Below are 20,980 nucleotides of genomic sequence, written 5' to 3' on the forward strand. Positions count from 1 at the left end.
ATGAAATATCCACAACAGGTAAATCCATAGAGACAGGAAACATTGGTCATTCTAGGGAGGAGAAATGAGGATTGACTACTTAATGATAGGAGAAATGTTCTGGAACTATATGGAGGTGCTGGTTGTACAACATTATGAATGTACTAGATGCTACTGAATTGTACACTTAAAAATGGCTAATTTTATATTACATAAATTTCACCTAAAAACGTGGCTCGAAAAGCAAACATGTTTGAATCATGCTATTTCCACCCATTCCCTTTCCTGATGAAGTGATACAGAGAGCTTAGGATCATTTTGGAGATGGTTCTTATAGTTGAATTAGGTCAGTGCTTTAAAGAACCTGAGAGACCATTTCCTCCCACCCTTCATCTTGTGGATGAGAAATGATGTGGTAGTTTCACTGGAAGTTAGGAAGAGGGCCAGGCTGGTATCCAAGCTGCTTGATTCTTATGTCTGTGTCTAATCTAGGAACTCACACTGTGTCCTAAGAGTAGGTGATATAATAGTCTGAGATACCCACTCAAAGTGGTACAGAAAGTTTTACTAGCTTCTTTCCTGCTATGATTTGGACCAATGTATTAATAGGAATAATACTAGCAATAATAATAATAATAATAAACCAATACCAACATAAGTTTTGAGCTCTTATTAGATTCCAGATATGGGTGAAAGAAACACTTTCTACTGAATATCTCATTTAATTTGCCCCAAACTCTAGGAAGTCACTGAGGAAACGGAGCTCCCATGAAGGGTAATTAAATTTCCTCCAGATATTAGTGGTGGAGTTGGGGTTGGAACCATCTCTAGGTCTTACAGTGTTGATAACCAATACACTAGTGGGTTCTAAACTTTGTCTTTCACAAACTAATAAAATTCCCAGAAATGAACAGAAGGTAGTCATATTGTATTTTGCCAAGTATAAACATTGAGTAACAAATAATAAAGGAAACAAACCCTAGTATTTCTTACCATTATGTAATCAAATAAAAAATGTTTTCATCTTAAAAAGTAGAGGTGGGGTGAGCCTGGTGGTGAGTATTATGGAGGGCACATATTGCATGGAGCACTGGGTATGGTGCATAAACAATGAATTCTGAAACACTGAAAAGAAATTTAAAAAATAAATAAAAATCAAAATAAAGTAGAAGGACCTAATCACAGAATAGAGAATGTCTTATAAAGTAGATCTATTTAGTTTTATGATAACTTCTTTAGCACAGTACGAGGAGCAAGTACTATTGGAGTCTGAGTGACCTGTCTGTGCTCTTCCCCTGTTCTTTCAGACTTGCTTGGGCCTAGTCTTATGCATACCATTTCCACTTGACAATGGGGTGCTGCTGTGTATATCCATTTTTTCCTGATTTGGTCAATCAAATAATACCCAGTGCATGACAGGTAATCACTTGATGTCCCATGGTCAGGTATTCGGTCTCTACTAGGCTCAGTCGCAGGTTTGAATCTGTCTTTCTAGTAGAGAATCATTGTTTCCAGAACATGGCATGGCTGTACCCCAAACAAACCCCAAGGGATGTGTTCTGCACTGCTTGTAGTGGGGCTTTCCAGAGACTCCACTGAGCATCCCTATCTGCTACAGATACTCCGATCCAGTTGGATATGATTGGTCATAAAGTCCAAGTGCATAAGTAGTTTGAATGGCAGCCAAGCTTTAACAGAAATTGACAGCCTCACAGGAGATTCAGAACTTGGGTCAGAGCACAACACACCTATGTTGTTTCTAGAACCCAAAGAGGCCCAGCAAACCTTATGCCTCTTTGTGGACAGGGGGTCAGTTAAAACATCTGTCTCATACTATAGAAGAGATACCCTGCCATGTCCCAGACTATGTACCCTTGGAATCATACCAATGTGCTAGACCCCTGAAATACAGTGGAGATTTTCTACCATACTCTGGCATGCTTATGTCTTTCTAAGACATCTGGGGTTCTCAAGATCCCATTCTCAAGATCCAATTTACATAATGTCATTGATGAACTGGACCACTGTGCTCTTCTGCAGAATATCAAGGCATTCAAGATCCCTCTGGACTGTTTTATGACAGAGGGCAAGAGAATGAGAAGAACCCTTATGAAGTATACAGTTGTCCCTTCCACTTGAAGGCAGTCTCTTCCTACTTAGCTTTTCTGAACTCTTCCCTGGCTTACTGGGGGTAATTACATATGATTAAGTACTGTCATATGATTCCCACCACCCTGAGATTCCATTATTTCCATTGAAATCAGGAAGTTCAATGCCAGCTTCTACCCCTACCTCCTAATAATAACACCTCAGGGGCTTTCAAAGATGTGGGTGCTTCTCTTGCCAATGCATTTCTAAGTGCCTTCACAAAGCATCATCCAGGTCTTCTTATCCAAATGTTTAGGGGATAATGATAATTTGAGCATTCATGATGGCAGCACATGCCATGAACTTCTATGTATTAGTCAAGATCCTGGCAAGAAACGGATGACACACTTAAATGGGATAAAATTGAAAAGTTTAATAAAGGGAAGCAATCCTCAGGGGGCCTGAATCGTCAAGAGGAGAAACTGTAACAAGAAACTGGAAAGTGCTACACTTATGGGAAAAGTGTAGGCCTGGCAAGAACTGTGACTTTAGGTCAAGAAACGCGGCCATTTCTCTAGTGCCAAAATGGTGCCCGAACCATATTCTGGCAGTGAAGGATAGGTGGCTCTCTTTTCCCCCACATTTCAGTTAAGGTCCTCATCAGGACCTTTTGGGACTTCCCTTTGGTTAAACCCAACTAGAAGCCTCAGAGCAAGAGCCCCTCTGTGGAGGTGAGACTGCTGGACAGAGCAGAGTAGAGTAGAGTGGATCTAGAGGGGCAAATGAAGAAGACCCAGCACTAAGGCTAAGGATTCTGCATTCTAGCATCACTGAGAATTAATGGAAACTTTCTTTCTTCCAAGTTTTTATTTAAAGTCCAGTTAGTTAACATACGGTGTAATATTTCAGTGTAAAGTTTCAGGTATAGAATTTAGTGATTCAACATTTAACATGCAACACTGAAACACCCCGTGCTCATCACAAGTGCCCTCCTTAATCCCCATCACCTATTTCACCCATCCCCCTGCTCACCGCCCCTCTGGCAACCATTAGTTGGTTTTCTATCACTACAAATCTATTTCTTGGTTTTCCTCTCTTTCCCCCACCCCCCCCATGTTCATTTGTTTTCTTTCTTAAATTCTACATGTGAGTGAACCATATGGTGTTTTTCTTTCTTCTCTGACTTATTTCACTTAGCATGGTATACTCCAGCTCCATTCGCAACACTGCAAATGGCAAAATTTCATTTGTTTTGATGGCTGAGTAATATTCCATTATATATATATACCACATCTTTATCCATTCATCAGTCAGTGGACATTTGGGCTTGAAAACCAATAGTTTGGCTATTGTTGCTAATGCTGCTATAAACACTGGGATGTGTGCATCCCTTTGGATCAGTATTTTTCTATCCTTTGGGTAAATACTGAGTATTACAATTTCTGGATCATAGAGTAATTCTATTTTTTAACTTTTTAAGGAAACTCTGTACTGTTTTCCAGAGTGGCTGCTGTAGCCATGCAGGGAAATTTGTATTTCTCTGATGCTGTATAATGTTGAGCATCTTTTCATGTGTCTATTGACCATCTGTATGTCTTCTTTGGAAAAATGTCTATTCATGTCTTCTGCCTATTTTTTAACTGGATTATTTATTTTTGGGGTGTTAAGTTTTATAGGTTCTTTATATATACTTACCCTTTATCAGATATGTAATTTGCAGATATCTTCTCCTGTCCTGAAGGTTGCATTTTAGTTTTGTTGATTATTTCTTTTGCTGTGCAGAAGCTTTTTATTTTTATTTTTTAAGATTTTATTTATTTATTTATTTTAGAGAGAGAAAGTGAGAGAGTGAGTTGGGGGGAGAGACAGAGGGGAGGCAGAGGGAGGGGGAAAGAATCTCGAGTAGACTCCACACTGAGTGCAAATCCCCAAGCAGAGCTCCATCTCACGACCCTGAACAGGACCTGAGCCAACACCAGGAGTTAGATGCTCAACTGCTTGAGCCACCCAGATGCCCTGAAGCTTTTTATTTCAATGACGTTCCAATACTTTGTTTTTGCTTTTGTTTCCCTTGTTTCAAGAGACACGTGAGAAGTTGCTATGGCCAATGTCAAAGAGGTTACCACATGACGACTTTTTGAGTTGAGACATAATGTTTTTGGTCTATGTTTCAGGGTAATGATAACATGTGATTGAATTTTGGGTCGTTTTAAGAAGGAGTATCTGCTGGAGTCCAACAGTTGGAATGCTCACGACACTCAGGTGTTGCAAGGAGAATGGAAAGGATGGGAAAGATGCTTGGAAAGAAAATATTTAGTGTATACAAGTCTTTCATGCCAATCAGGTGATGCAGAGTTGCTGTGTGAATACTAGAGCTTCCATCTGATGCTATATTAGTGAACCCAATCAGGAGGCTGTGAGGACTGCATGCAGCAGCAGATTGCCTCCGAGTTTTGCTTTTGAAGTTAGAAAGCCAAATAGATGTGAAGAGCATTTGGTCTATCCTCATTTCTATGCACATAGAGAGCTCATATTAATATCAAAGGAAGTCAGTTGTGTATGTGAAGGAGAAATAATTTACTTTGGGGTTCTTATTTGTCAAACCCTATCAGGATTTTCTTCTTCTTGCTCATGAAAATGACAGAATTCAATTTAAAAGCTTTGACAGCCTGTGATGAAATTTGGTTCCAGGAGTGGTAGCAATAATAATAATATCTAATATTTATGGAGTGCTTAGAATGATCTAGGAAATGCACTTTGCCTTATTAGTCACTGACAGCAAACCTAGGAGATGGTATTCTTTATCATCCCCATGTCTCAGATGAGGAAACAGAGACTTAGCTGAATTAAATATAAGCTCACACAGTGAGGAAGAGACAAAGTTGGTTCTCTAAGGCAGAACTGGTCACCTCTGAAGGCTTTACTCCTAATAACTCTTATTCTCTGTCATATCTTGATAAAATTTACCCTGATCTTTATCTGTTGCCTTTTAATTATGTATGCTTGTGCAGGTGTGTATTCAGTACCTTTAAAACTTTGGCTATCCAATGCTGCCATTAAATTCAGGTTTTAAAAAATTAGTAATTAATATAATTAATTTTCTATGGGATGAGAAATTGACCAGACTCTGAGTTATTCGTCATAGTGAACAAAATAATTATTACTGATATTAACCAAGTACTTACTTTGGACCAAGCAGTGTTTTAAGTGCTTTACATGTATTATCTCATTTTATCCTCACAACGAATTCTAGGAGAGAGATACTAATAGGGTTTTCTGATATTTAGCAATTATTAACAAGGTGGGAAAATTGCCTTCAGATGGAAAGACAGTATTAATACTTATTTTACTATTTTCACATAAAATGACTCTTTGAAAGCAGAATTTTGTCAGGATCAGTCAATTCCCTATTCACACTTTCAGGTCCATTCATTCATCCATTCATTCATTCAAAAAATACTGGCAGCTAATATTTGTTCTCTATAATGAGTCTATTCTCAGTAATGGGACACACTCATGGGTAAGACAACCTCCACTTTGGAGATGCCTCCTTCTTAGCAGGGGAAGAACTGAGGCCCATCTACATGCCACCAAACTCCCAGTCCTAGAGAAAAGTGAGTGAAAGAAACTGGATGAATCCAATCTTGATTGAGGAAGAGATACAATAACATTTTCTTAACCTTTGAAATTAAATTGTTAATTGAGCTTAGGTTGATAATACAGCACTCTGAGTATGCTGCATTGTCCTAATAAAGTACAGGATTTTGGCTCTCCTGACCTCCAGATCTAATAAAATTCCAGCTTTCCTGCCCCACTCAGAGGTCCAGAAAATGAACCCCATTCAAATGTCATCTTTAAATGGGACTACTTTTACTGGAAAGAAGTTACTTTTCTTTGAGAAGAAAATAATATTATTATATACCAATGTCTATTCTACCATTTAATGTGAGAACTACATATAATTATTTAAATAATCATTGGAGAGTGGCAAATGCCGTTAAGTCACCCACATGAGCAGGGACCACTAGGTAACACTATGCAAATACTTCTGTTGTTTTCTTCTTTTAGGAAGAAACAGAAAGAAATGAAAAGAATTGAAAATCTCTTCTACACATTGGATTAATATATTTTAATAATCAATGTGGATCAGAACAGTGTGACCGATCATATTGATTATAAAATGTCAATGCCCAGGAAAAGTTTAGCTTGGAAAACTTGCTACATCGATAATGTACACTGCAAACTATTCGTGCAAACCATTGCTTTGGTACAGCATCAGACTTATCCAGGAAGAAGTCACAGTTCGTCAGAGAACAGGTTTTCCATCTGATTTGTGCCCAGAACATGTAAAAAACATAGCAGATTGCATGCTGCATTGACTAGGGAACATACATATGCATTTAAATCACTTATGTTTTACTTTTTTTATGGGGCATTGGTGAATTGTATTCCTTTTGCATTTGTAATTAGAAGGCGGAACAGATGTGATGGCTTTGTTTAAAGAGATATGTCCATTAAAATAACCTATATTATCAAGTAATTGTTTCTTTCGCAAGGGAGTCTGTCCATTGTGATACCATGTTTGAGCCATTTAAATAGATGATGGAGAAAACATGGTATCTTCAGGAAATATTGATTGATAATGGATGTCAGAAATTTTTGTGATGAGGTTCAACTATTTTTATAAATTTGTTCTTTTTATTTTCTTCTATCTAGAGATGCAACATCATCAAAGAAACATTCATTCTTTCCAATCTCACTTTTTGTCCTCAAACTGAGATGAATTACCAAACTTATCTGTATTTCAAAAGACACCAAGACTTTTAATAAGCTGTGGTACAGTAAAACTGAATATTCAACTAGCACACACTTGGTGATCAAATATAGTTGATATTAGCCTTGGCTCTTTGTTTGAACCTAAATAAAATGTGGATTTTTATTTCGATCAATAATAGCTTTCTGGAGATCTATAGTTATGCTTGATTTAGACAGATTGTGACAGCCCATGCAATAGCCGGCAGACAATTTTTTTTTTTTTTTTTTTAATTTTTTTAATTTTTTTTTTAATTTTTTATTTTTTATAAACATATATTTTTATCCCCAGGGGTACAGGTCTGTGAATCACCAGGTTTACTACATTCTTTCTTTGGAGAGACAAGTTATTCTGGCTTCAACTAGTATTTCTGAGGCAGCAGAGCAGACAATTCTTTAATATATGAACTCGACTGACCCAATTACCCACCTCTCACCGCCAATGCAAAGAACATTTCCAGCAAACCTTTTTGCCATTTTATTCTTGTAACATCAGTGCACTTATGATAAAAATTTAACTTCGTCTTTGTGGAACAGATGCATGTTAATTTCTTGTACCGCTATAATTAAACACCTCTGTCTTGAAGTCACCAATGCTGGTAGACACATCCTCAAGTTCAAAGTTGCCATTTGTTTTTAAAAGGAAAATTAAAATCAGAAACACTGTATGGCCTGTACACTGCTGAAAAAGATAGTTGGTTTCACACAAAAAGATGGTTTCACACAAATTCCATTTAGGATATATTATTGCCAAAAATATTCTTCGTTGATATAAAACTTTCAGAAAGGTTTCATACAGGAAGAAATGGTGGTATCAATCATGGTATGATTATGATGTTCAATCTAATAACTTGCACTTTCATCTGTGAGCCCCAGGGAAACCAGTATTATGCCCTATGAGGCGGATGGAGAGAAAATCCTTTCAAACTCCTGTAACCAGATCTTGGAGATGGTCAGCATGGTTATATGATTAACACTAGCAAGTGTATTTGAGGCTTGCTTTTGTTGGCTTGGTGGTTTTGTAGGGGGGGAATTTTTTTCCTCAGCCCTTTTAGAGTCCCTGGATGGATCTGAAAATGAAATTGACAAGGACAGATTAACAGAAGAAAAGCACACAAATTTATTAAATCCAAGTTTTGTGTGACAAAAATTTCCTTTCATAAGGAAATGACGACCCAAAGAAAGAGTTGGGCCTGAGTATATTTATGCTAGGTTGGATGAAGAGTGGACAGCCATGTAGGAATATAGGTTAAGGAGTACAAGGGGAGTATAGTAAGTTGGGGGAAATTTAGCAAGGCCTATTTGTTAAGATGGCATTTTCAACGATAAGGTGCTTCTTTCATCCAGGTGTAGAGAGGTCTCCTTTCCTATGAAGGTTTTATGACCTGATTGGAGAGAAGGGTGGAGAAAGACCAAAATGACTTTCCGGCATCTGCTGTTTCCTCAGATTCCTTCAGCTTAAAATATTTGGTATGCCAAGGTGCCAGATTTAGGGGGAACATACCCTAAACCCCACTGGTTTGGAGTTATTAAAAAACAGAACAGCTAGCTTTTTGGTTTTGCTGTTGAGATTTATCTCCATTCCATTTTTCCTTGTTATACTCAGTCCTGGTTCTGGTTTTCTGTTTCTGTAATAAACTTATTGAATTTACACTGCTGACTATACCTTTCATATCTTATTTGGAAGGAGATACATAGACATAAATAGGTCAATGATTGTGAATTGATTTGACCAAACAAATAAAATCTTTATTTTTTTTACTAGCCAATTATTTTCCATTTGCAAAAGAGAAATGCTGATAAATTTTCTTCAGCTGCATTATATAATCTGTGTTTCCTATAAATCCATATTTTATAAGTGCTTTAAAGGTTTATTCAAAAATTCCAATTAAGTGGTTGTTGGCAAATGATTGATAGATACAATTAGCAAAGATGGTACAATAGGAATAATAAACTCAATTTATTAAATTGATATTCTATTGGTTAGTTAATTATTTCTGGATATCAGATAAACAAACACTCAGGAAGGATGTTAGAAAGCCTCTTTGTGGAATAGCTTTCAGTATGATAGAAATCCGTCTGTTTGAGTTTATTTAGATATAGTCCTATCTGAATCTTTGACTTTTAAGGATCATTTCTAAAGCTTTTATTTGATTGTTTACTTAGACTAGTTTCATGTTAAAATTTAACATTCATAAGAAAGTAAAGTAGATGTCATTACTATGATCTTCAAAATAAAAAAGTTGAACTCTCCCAGATTTGTAAGTTAATTTTAAACTAATTGATATTAAGTGTAAATTGCCTTTATTCTATAATAGCCAAAAATGCACAGAAGGCTCAGTATGCTATAAAGCTTACAACTGCTCATAAATCCCCTCCTATAAAATATCATTATCCCTTTCAAGCCCAGGGGTTTGGGGAATGACAAGGAAGAGTTTAAAGACAGTTCTCTAATCAATGGGAAAACTCTCTTTTGGGGGCTGTGAGTTCTCAGCACACCTCTTCATGTTCATCACCTTCACACTGTGAGCCCCTAACAACTATGTTCGTAGGATGGGGCAGGTTCTGTCCCTCTGTCCATTGCAGATTGGATGGACACTAGGCAGTCCCTGAATGTGGTTATAAGTGGGGATATATTTCTAAATGTAAGTGCCCTGGGCAACCTAATTCAGAAAAAAATCAGAGAAAAGGCCAGACAATGTGCCAGAGAGAGGAGTTTTATAACCTTTGATATTTATATCAATGTTCTATCATTGATGGAATGAACATATGAAACGCCAATGTTTAGTGATGTAAACTCCATGGAGTTCTTTGATTTAAATCCCACCACTTGGGAGAAAGAGGTAAGGTTGGATTGCTTCTAAGGTAAATATTCTATGAGGCAGTATTTGAATATATATTTCTTCAAATTTTATGAAAACACAGTTATTCCATTAAAAGAAATTTTGAGATAAGTAATAGCTGGTAGTCATGAGATAGCTTGATTTTTAATATTTCTATTTAGATTTACTATAGCTGAGAAGAAATCGAGATTCCTGTTTTCTGATGATGCAAGTAAAAATGGATCTACTTTATTATTTACAACCAGAGAAACCCTTTCATCTGTTCCATTGAAAATTTTAATCATTTAAAAAAGAGGATACGAGAAGGGGATTTTTTTTCAAGGTTCTAGAACAACTACCGTAGCTAAGTAGAGGTTTTCTGCCAGGTAGAAGCCCTCCTTCTAGCTCTCCAAAGAATGCATCACTTACTTCTCTTTTGACTTGTCTCCCATAAAGGCCCTCTGTGGGCTTTGCCCAAATTTCTCTTCTCTTTTTCTATTATTTCTCTTGGCAATTTAATCTCTTCTCATGGCTTTAGTGATGATCCAAACTTCCAAACTTATAGCTTCACCCTTACTTTTAGGACTGTAAAAGTCTCAAACATATATAGAAGCAAACTTTTCCAAAAGGGTATATGTTATACATTTCCAAACAAATACTGTGGTCGATAGGACATGTGTGTGTACATATATATATGTCTATTCATTGTGTATTTCTGACCCATTTCAAATTGCTGGTCCTCAATAGCTCTAAAGCTGCACTGGTCATCATCCTCTCTACACCTGTTTTGCCACTCTCTTCCTACGTCTGTAGTTATGCATCATCCCGTCCCTCCAGACCACAAAAATCAGAACCTTCCAGTCATCACTCAGTTCTTCAGTTCTTCTTCCTCCCCCTGCCTCCCACTGCAAATCCATCTCTTGGGTCCTGATTATTTTACCTGTTCTGTGTTTGGCTCTTCTGAGCCTTCTCTACCCCCTCACTGTACTCTGTTGCCTTGGGTTGCCAGCTTGTCTGCCCCAACTCAAAACGCCTCCCTCTCGCAGCTGACCATCACATCACATCCAGGTTAACCGTTTTCAAGCATAACTGTGATTTTGTTACAGTGCTTTCCTTTGCATTCAGCCTGAAAATCCAAGCTTGTTATGTTGGCTCTAACCTGCATTCAGTCTTTCTTCCCCTCTGTCCAGCTGGCACCTCTACTTTTCTGCAGCCCTGTGCTTGACATGTGAAAAGCAGCCAACTCTTCCAGCTCTGTGTGCCCATCTTCTACTCCAAAGGCCATTATCAAGTCACCTTGATAGAGCTTTCTCCAAGGCTTCCAGCTGGAAGGATACTTCCAGTGCTCTGGTCAAGGCAACATGCTTTTTTCTTTTACCTACTATATTAATTTACTCCAAAGACAAGGCAGCTCAAATAACAGAAATGTATTTTCTTACAGATTTGGAGGCTAGATGTGCCAGATCAAAGGGCAGGCAGGGCTGGTTTCCTCTGAGGCTTCTCACCTGGGCTTGCAAGTGACTGTCTCTTCCCTGCATCTTCACATCTTCACCTGCTTTTCCTTCTGTGTGTGTCTCTGTCCTAATCCCTTCTTCTTAAAAGGATATCCATCATAGTGGATTAAGTCCTATCCTAATGACCTCATTTTAACTTAATTACCTCTCCAGAGAGCCTGTATCTAAATACAGTCATATTCTTAGGTACTGGGGTTTGGGCTTCAACATATGAAGTTTAGAGGGATGCAGTTCAGCCCCTAACATGGGGTCTTTTGCAGCCTGTCTCACTTTAGACACTGCATTCTAGCCTTTTTGTGTGTACACATCATAAATTTCCTAACGTATTCCTCGTGTGAGGAGGCAGTCCACATTTTCTCCATGACATATATGTGTGTGTGTGTTTGTGTGTGTGAAAAATATATATATAGAATAAAGAAGACAATGCACAGCATTTTTTTTTAAGATTTTATTTATTTGTCAGAGAGAGAGGGAGAGAGAGTGAGCACAGGCAGAAGAATGGCAGGCAGGGACAGAGGGAGAAGCAGGCTCCCCGCTGAGCAAGGAGCCTGATGTGGGACTCAATCTCAGGACGCTGGGATCATGACCTGAGCCGAAGGCAGCTGCTTAACCAACTGAGCCACCCAGGCATCCCAATGCACAGCATTTTATTCAAGTTAATCCATTTTGTTATAACCTGCCATATCGTTGGTGTCACCATTAATATTACTGTCATTACTATTTCTTTTTTGAGAAGACCATGCTTTTAAAAATTGTGGGTTGGATTTCCATGATGTTTCGCTCTATGATTAAAAATCTTTTTCCTTACCAAAAGGCAACCCTTCATCATAAGAGAATCAGAAAAGACTGAGATTTAGTTGTATAAATTGATCTCCCCCAGAAAGAATTCATAGTCCATAATCTTTCAGGGTTGTATTTCTACTTGGGGCTTCTTTTTTGGGAGAGGGGACTGTCTCTTATAGATGTTTGTTTAAAACAGAGAACATCATCTACTGCATCATAGAAGGAAAATAAGGCCTATTCCCTAGATAACATGCAGATGGTCCTCCAGGAAAGGAATCTGTAAGGGCTCCTAGGTGACAGTCATTCTGCCAAGGTTAGAGGACAGAGTCAGTGACCCTCCTGCTCTGGCAAGTCAGTAGTAAAAAAGTCTAACCAGGTGAGTGCAAGAGGTGGTAACTAGCTTCCAGTTAGAATCTCTATCCAGGAACATCTGTGTTTGAGTAAGCCGGAGCTGGAGGGAGACGTTACAGATTCTGGAGAAAATGACTAAAAATAGGCATGTGTGAAAAAGATACAGGTTTCCTCCCAAGGGACCCACAGAAAGGGGGACAACCAGTCAAGGGCAGCCTTGTGCTTTTCTTTGAGAAGGGAATAAACTAAGTGGGTTCTGAAGTTTTCAATGAACAAGTGGAATGATACTGAACAAGTGGAAAGTTTATTCAGAGTTTCCATCCATGGTTCAGAAAACACTGATAGAATACCTGTGTGCCCAGCAAAGGGACAGGTGCTGGAAGACCATCAAACTGTCTAAGATGTGATCTTGACTGGAAGGAGCCATCTAGCAGTGGCCATCAGACCCCTGCACACCACAGAGTGCTGTCCTTGGGGCCACGTGGAGGAAAGATGGCTGGCTGGCCCCATCAAGGACGGCATTCCTCCATCCTCTCTTCTTGGTACTCAGCGTGCCCTCTCTGCCTCCGGGTTACTGCTCAGTCTGGCCCATTCCAGGCACTTGCTTATCTTCCTTATCTTTCTTGGTGGTGGAGGTGGAGAAATGGAAGTTTGAGAGAGTAAGATCCTTCCTGTTTCAGAGGTGTCTGGTGTGGAACTGATGTGTAGTGGAAGTGTCATTCTGCCTTGGTTCAGAAAGGTGGAAAAAATTCGGGGAAAGGAGGGCTAAGTTGGGGTATAAGGGTATGGTGTCTTAGTCAGAAGGTGGGAGCAAAGTTATACCAACAAGCAGTTTAAGTACACAACTTAAACCAGGTGATAGAAAGAGCACCAACACTGCCAAGTACTTCAAGAAGATAGCTGGAAGCTTAAGGCCAAGTAGGTAGGTCTGCAGAACTGGGGAGGTTAAATCCTTTCCTGTCATTTAGTCAAGCTCATCCAGAATGCATGAAAGAATAACGAATAACTAGAGTGTCTTCAATTTCTGGAAAGTAGAAAGATCAAGTAAACTCAGCATCTCCCCTGCTCCCAAAACAGTGAAGTCAAATGTCAAAAGTGTAGAGAAAGCTTTTGGATATCTTCTTTAAGTGTGTTTTTGGTATTTTTGGTCAGTAAGCAATCAAGATGGAGAGAGATGCTATCCCAAAGATGAAAGTTGGTAGAACAAGAAGTAGTTGAGCCCAAGCATTTGTGATGCCTTTAGACTTACACAAAACCATGGCTAATGCCCATATGAATCAGCCAGGCAAGCCAGTGGCCACTAAGCAGAAGTGTGTTGGTGATGGTCTACTTATCCTGAGTGAAGGGGCCCAGGGACCCTAGGCTCTGATCAGGGATACCTTAAGGCCAGAAGATAACACACTATAATACCCAAAGAAAATACCCCTCTGGAAGTATGCCACTCTCCCAATTGTTGCAGCACATGCCCAAGAAAGCTCCATGGCATATTTCTGTATAAACCCCAGAAACACTGAATACAGTACCTTGTATATAGGAGATATGTGATACATTTTTAAGATGATTTTAAAAATTAGAATTTTTGAAGATACATCTGGTATGTAAACAAGAGCTACAGCAGACAAATAGATTTGGATAGGTGTTAATTATTTGGATAATTCTTGCAAATACAGCTACTAAGAAATAGGAAGAATTTTAGCCAGGATTTTTCACCTTGTTAGCATTAATTACACTAACTAACTAATGTCTGCGTATTCTGCCAATGGGGCAGAAGGAGTTCCCTAAAAGAAACTATTTCAGGGGCACCTGGGTGGCTCAGTCAGCTAAGTGTCTGACTCTTGATTTTGGCTCAGGTCATGATGTTGGAGTTTGAGGTTGAGCCCCACATTGGGCTTTGCACTGGGCATGGAGCCAGCTTGAGATTCTCTCTCTCTCTCTCTTCCTCTCCTTTTGCCCCCTCCCACCTATAAAAAAACTATTCTATTAGTAAATTAAAAACTCAATAATAAGAAGACTTCATCTTTCCTGAGCCTAGCTTATGTACGAGGGACTGTTTCAAGAACTTTTCAATTATTAACTCCATAAGCAATCACAACAACTCTGTGGAGTAGAAACTATTATTGTCCTCATTTCAAACATGAAAAAACCGAGAAACAAAATGCTGAAGCAATGTACCCAAAGTCACATCAATGACAGTAAGTGGTAGAACCAGGCTTTCAACCTTTAGAAATCTGTTATCGGTTTATCTTTGTGTGTGGTGTAAGAGAATGGTCGAGTTTCATTCTTCTACATATAGCTGTCCAGTTTTCCCAGCACCATTTATTGAAGAGACTGTCTTTTTTCCACTGTATATTTTTTCCTGTTTTGTCGAAGATTAATTGACCATAGAGTTGAGGGTCCATATCTGGGCTCTCTGTTTTTATGCCAGTACCATGCTGTCTTGGTGATTACAGCTTTGTAATAAAGCTTGAAATCAGGTAACCTGATGCCCCCAGCTTTATTTTTGTTTTTCAACATTTCCTTAGCAATTCGGGGTCTCTTCTGATTCCATACAAATTTTTGGATTATTTGCTCCAGCTCTTTGAAGAATACTGATGGAATTTTGATCAGAATGGCATTAAAAGTATAGATTGCTCTAGGCAGTATAGACATTTTAACAATGTTTATTCTTCTGATCCAAGAGCATGGATTGGTCTTCCATCTTTTTGTGTCTTCTTCAATTTCTTTCATGAGTGTCCTGTAGTTTCTTGAATACAGATCCTTTACCTCTTTGGTTAGGTTTATTCCTAGGTATCTTATGGTTCTTGGTGCTATAGTAAATGGAATCGATTCTCTAATTTCCCTTTCTGTATTTTCATTGTTAGTGTATAAGAAAGCCACTGATTTCTGCACATTAACTTTGTATCCTGCCACGTTGCTGAATTGCTGTATGAGTTCTAGTAGTTTGGAGGTGGAGTCTTTTGGGTTTTCCATATAAAGAATCATGTCATCTGCGAAGAGAGAGAGTTTGACTTCTTCATTGCCAATTTGGATACCTTTTATTTCTCTTTGTTGTCTGATTGCTGTTGCTAGGGCTTCTAATACTATGTTGAACAAGAGTGGTGAAAGTGGGCATCCTTGTCTTGTTCCTGATCTCAACGGGAAGGCTGCAAGCTTTTTCCCATTGAGGATGATATTTTCTGTGGGTCTTTCATAGGTAGATTTGATGAGGTTCAGGAATGTTCCCTCTATCCCTATACTTTGAAGCGTTTTAATCAGGAACGGATGCTGGATTTTGTCAAATGCTTTTTCTGCATCAATTGAGAGGACCATGTGGTTCTTCTCTCTTCTCTTATTAATTTGTTGTATCACATTGATTGATTGGCGAATGTTGAACCATCCTTGTAGCCCAGGGATGAATCCCACCTGATCATGGTGGATAATCTTTTTAATGTGCTGTTGGATCCTGTTGGCTAGGATCTTGTTGAGAATCTTAGCATCCATATTCATCAGTGATATTGGTCTAAAATTCTCCTTTTTGGTAGGGTCTTTGCCTGGTTTCCCCAAACCAGGGTAATGCTGGCTTCATAGAAACTCAAAATGGATAAAAGACCTCAACGTGAGACAGGAATCCATCAGAATCCTAGAGGAGAACATAGGCAGTAGTCTCTTCGATATCAGCCACAGCAACTTCTTTCAAGATATGTTTCCAAAGGCAAAGGAAACAAAAGCGAAAATAAACTTTTGGGACTTCATCAAAATCAAAAGCTTCTGCACAGCAAAGGAGACAGTCAAAAAAACAAAGAGGCAACCCACGGAATGGGAGAAGATATTTGCAAATGACAGTACAGACAAAAGGTTGATATCCAGGATCTATAATGAACTCCTCAAACTCAACACACATGAAACAGTCAAACATATCAAAAAATGGGCAGAAGATATGAACAGACACTTCTCCAATCAAGACATACAAATGGTATCAGATACATGAAAAAATGTTCATCATCACTAGCCCGCAGGGAGATTCAAATTAAAACCACATTGAGATATCACTTTACACCAGTTAGAATGGCCAAAATTAACAAGACAGGAAACAACATGTGTTGGAGAGGATGTGGAGGAAGGGGAACCCTCTTACACTGTTGGTGGGAATACAAGTTGGTGCAGCCTCTTTGGAGAACAGTGTGGAGATTCCTCAAGAAATTAAAAATAGAACTTCCCTATGACCCTGCCATTGCACTCCTGGGTATTCACCCCAAAGACACAGATGTAGTGAAAAGAAGGGCCATCTGTACCCCAAAGTTTATAGCAGCAATGGCCACGGTTGCCAAACTATGGAAAGAACCAAGATGCCCTTCAACGGACGAATGGATGAGGAAGATATGGTCCATATACACTATGGAGTATTATGCCTCCATCAGAAAAGATGAATACCCAATTTTTGTAGCAACATGGACAGGACTGGAAGAGATTCTGTTGAGTGAAATAAGTCAAGCAGAGAGAGTCAATTATCATATGGTTTCACTTATTTGTGGAGCATAACAAATAGCATGGAGGACAAGGGGTGTTAGAGAGGAGAAGGGAGTTGGGGTAAATTGGAAGGGGAGGTGAATCATGAGAGACTATGGACTCTGAAAAACAATCTGAGGGGTTTGAAGTGGTGGGGGGGGTGGGAGGTTGGGGTAGCAGGTATGGGTATTATAGAGGGCACGGATTGCATGGAGCACTGGGTGTGGTGAAAAAATGAATACTGTTTTTTCTGAAAATAAAAAAAAAAAAGAAATCTGTTATCGGAATGCAGGTTCTGAGATCCTGTAGCATGTTAGCTTAGTCTTATGATAAATTGTAAGTTTTTCTAAATTATTACCAAAAAATGGTTCAAATATCTCTGACTGAGAACATTAACTCCCAAGGGTACAGTAGAGTTCCAGGCCCTTCTTAAGACTTTGGAAGTATGTATACAACTTAAAGTTTTTTTAAAAAAAGTTACATTCATTATCATAGGCAAGCAAATTAAGCAAGTCAGGCCTGGGAGTGGATTCTTTGGTCTCAATTATCTGGATAGCATTTCACAATGATCATTGCCAAATGTCATATTCAAAGTGTTACCAAACAGGCCCAGACTATAAAAAGACTCAGTTTTGTCTCATGGCCAATCTTTCTAGTATAGAAACTCAACTCTAGTGTATAATTACAAATTGATACATTGCTATGATGGATGGAGGATTCCTCATGACTACTGAAATATTTGATAAATACAAATCAGTGACTAAAGTGACACAGATAATTAAAGATGGGCTGGTGGACAACCCTTTTAAGATCAACATATATGGATCTTCCGAAATATTGATCCACTTTGCCCTTGTAAAATTTGAATTAAAATACTACAGAATGAAGAAATGTCAGTTGGTGCATACTATTCCTTCTGACTCTTGCAGATGTCTATATTAGGACAATTATCCAAGTCAAAATAGTGAGACAGAGAGAGAGGGAGAGGAAAAGAGGGAGAGAGAGAACTTTTAGGCTCCTCTCAGTGAGAAGTCCTAGACAAGCTGACCTGATACCAACTTTCTGACTCTCTCTTCCTCTTTCTCTCTCCCTCTTTCTCCTCTGCTTCCCTGTATGTCGGTTTCTCTCGGAAAAATTTCGCTGCTCACAGCAGTCAAGATCCATAGGCCCTCCCTATTCATCATTTTAGAAGGAGAAAGAACTTTTTCCCTCTGACATATTTAACCCCCTCTCAGGACTCCAGGCACCCACCGCCCCATGAAAAGGACAGGGTGGGGAGATGCAGCCTCCCCAGGACAGCCGCATGGCAGGTGGGGAGGAAGTGCAGAGAAGGAGAAGCACAGGTGAAGCAAAAGAGGAACAGATGCCTCCTGCAACTGCTCAACTATTTACAAACAAAATCTATTTAACCTCCTTCTTGGGAATATTCCCCATTTTTTTAAACTCAAAATGCATCCAAGTAGAAAAGGTAATCCTCTTAAAAGATAGGAAGTCCATCCTTAATACTCTGCAATATGATACAATGAAATCAAGCTGAGAGGGCTGGGTCGTACTTGGTGACGAAAGTAAATGCCGAGATCCTACAAGAATATTAAGTGTTGTGCATATTTTGGCCTTCCAAAGATGAGTTTTTGAAGAGTAGTAGTGGTAGTCAGGTATATTAGAACACTTGAAAGCTTTGGGGTAAAACAAACAATTTGGATATGTTTTCTGGCTCCAATCTTGCTCCTGCTGCTCGTTTACTGGAAATTTTCATTTCTTTCTTTTTTATGGAGCAAGGGGCTTAAATTCTTCGGGTTTGGGTGTTGCTTTGTTCAGTTGTCAAATGAGGATAATTATACCTTTCTTGGTTGACAGATGCAAAGATTAAGGAGATGATGCCCACGAAACACAATGATGTAGTAGATCCTCAATAAATGGCAGTTTTCCAGCACAATATATCTCCTCAGCACAGTGAGGTTTGAGTCCCTGTTTTCCTTATTAGTCATTTTTATCTGACTTAAGAGCATACAACACAAATACCAATGGAAACAAAAGTAGTTTGTTCTGGTAGTATGGAATAGGAGCAGAATTAATAATAAATTACACTCACTGTATTTCTGGTAATGAAAAAGACAAGCCTATAAAAAAATTAATTACATCTTGTTATATGTCAGAAATCCCGTAGAAAGGAAAGACAGAGCTGGACACCCACTGAGTCACAATCATGGTATGGCACGCATTTTGAAAAGAGAGAATATTATACGTCACATTGTCACCACTGTTCTGTCAGTCATCGGTGACTGCGGCCATATGAGGCCCAGAACCCTGCACAGCTGCTCAGCACAGCATCCAAACCAAAGAACAGAGCAAGATCTCATGTTTGACCCATTATTTTAAAGACCGAAATAATAGTTTCCTTTCATAGTGCCGAAATAAGTTGAATACTTTGTAGCTTTGGATTTTGAGTTCAAATTTTAAAGATGACACAACCTGTCATCTCTTATTTATGCTCTTATTTCTCAAAAATAGGTTACTGGTAGCTGAAATATGTTTTTGGATATATCTGAAAAAATAGTCCCTTCTACTTGCAAAATGGCAAGCCTCTCTTATAATCCTTTGAAAGAATAGTTAAGGGAAAGTTCAATAGGGTTAGTTTTATGTAGCTGTCACTCCTTTGGGCCCATAATTGAGGTTAAATGACAGGTATGGGATTTTCATTAGAAGGAATCTCTGGAAGTTTGATGAAAAACAGGAAAAAAACCCCTGAATTAATTTACACAGCCTAACATATGATCATAATTTGGGGGGGATGAGACTTGTGGCTGGTAAAATTTAGAAAAATCCACACATATTATTTTAACTGAAATATAGTCTCATGAATGTACATGGTTGTGTGGTTAAGTGTTTATGGAAACTTCTCAGTTTTTGCTGTTCGGCCTGCTTTCAAAATATTCAAATATATTTGGCTTTTGTAACTTTGCTAATTAAACCTTCTAAAACAGATGGAATTATAGAAATTACAGGGTTTAAAATATCATTTTAATTGGTTTACGATCTATGTGACACATAGTGCCATTCATACTGTATAAAATATATACGGATGGCTCGAAAGAGATAGCATACCAATTAATTTTTCTTTAACTCTCAATTAAATCATGTTGTCTTCCTTTTTTAATCCCCTTTCCATTAGCTTGGCTCTCAGCTGGTCCGATCAACCCTAACTGAAGATATAGGTTATAACCTGCAACAGTATCAGTGAGTTCTTTTAGGATGACTGATGGTGTGTGGGGGTAAAATCTGAATTTACCTTCTTTCCAAAGGAAATAAATGACCTTAAGAGAGACCTTTAAAATGCATATGGCAGTCCCCTGAGTGACGCATAGATCAATCTTTCTTCTTTTAATATGACTGTCTAATGTATGCAGGCAACCATAGTCCTCTGATTTTCTGCAAGTCTTGATTTCAGGTATTCTATTCTACTGTCTCACTAAGAACACTTGCATTTATCAGACTCCATGTTCAGATTTTTGAGTTGAGATGGGAAGTAATAATCGCTGCACATAGATTTTTGAAAGATTTTTATAGGCTGCTTTGTACGTGTCTATGTGCCTTAAGATCAAGAATCTGGTTGAATAAAGCTCACTCTGACTCACAAAGATTCTAATTTTGAGGCCCACAATGAAGGTCTCAATTAAATAAACCTGCTTTACCCAACAAAATAATGTGCAGATTTGAAAAATACTACGCTACAATTTTTTTTGGCTACTGTTGGCTAACAAAATTAAACCCAACCGTTTCTTTCAAATATCTCAATTTGCCATTTAGATGTGATTTTAAACACACTATTCCCCTTTGTTGCCATGGTTACAGGTTTGGGCCCTCATGGGTGACAGAAAAGTCTCACAGTACTGGTTCCTGTTTGAACACACATGTTCGCTGGGTCTCGCCTTGCAGCAGGAGGACAGAGAAGGCTGGAATCACCGCATTCCCACAGCAAGGTAAACCCATGTATCAAATGACACTCAGAGCTGGGGAAATCGCCCACAGCAGGGACAGATTACCTCTTAGAGTCACTATGGAGAACGATTCAAATTCTGGCTTTAATGATCCCAGATAGAGCCCTTCTCCTCCCCACCAATGTGACACTTTGCAGACATTTTATAT

The 20,980-nt window shown here is 38.7% G+C and overlaps 1 long non-coding RNA gene across 2 annotated transcripts in view; it reads left to right on the forward strand.

The window, feature by feature from the left end:
- Positions 1-20,980, forward strand: part of LOC101687841 — a 70,367-nt gene that overhangs the window by 43,987 nt on the left and 5,400 nt on the right. For both annotated transcript variants that reach the window (XR_200207.2, XR_006601373.1), the window contains exon 3: positions 20,687-20,814. This is a non-coding gene — a long non-coding RNA (uncharacterized LOC101687841). The remainder of the gene's footprint in view (positions 1-20,686; positions 20,815-20,980) is intronic.

Source organism: Mustela putorius, unplaced genomic scaffold (assembly GCF_011764305.1).
Source record: "Mustela putorius furo isolate JIRA1106 unplaced genomic scaffold, ASM1176430v1.1 tig00003845_pilon_pilon_pilon, whole genome shotgun sequence".
NCBI classification, from domain to species: domain Eukaryota; kingdom Metazoa; phylum Chordata; class Mammalia; order Carnivora; family Mustelidae; genus Mustela; species Mustela putorius.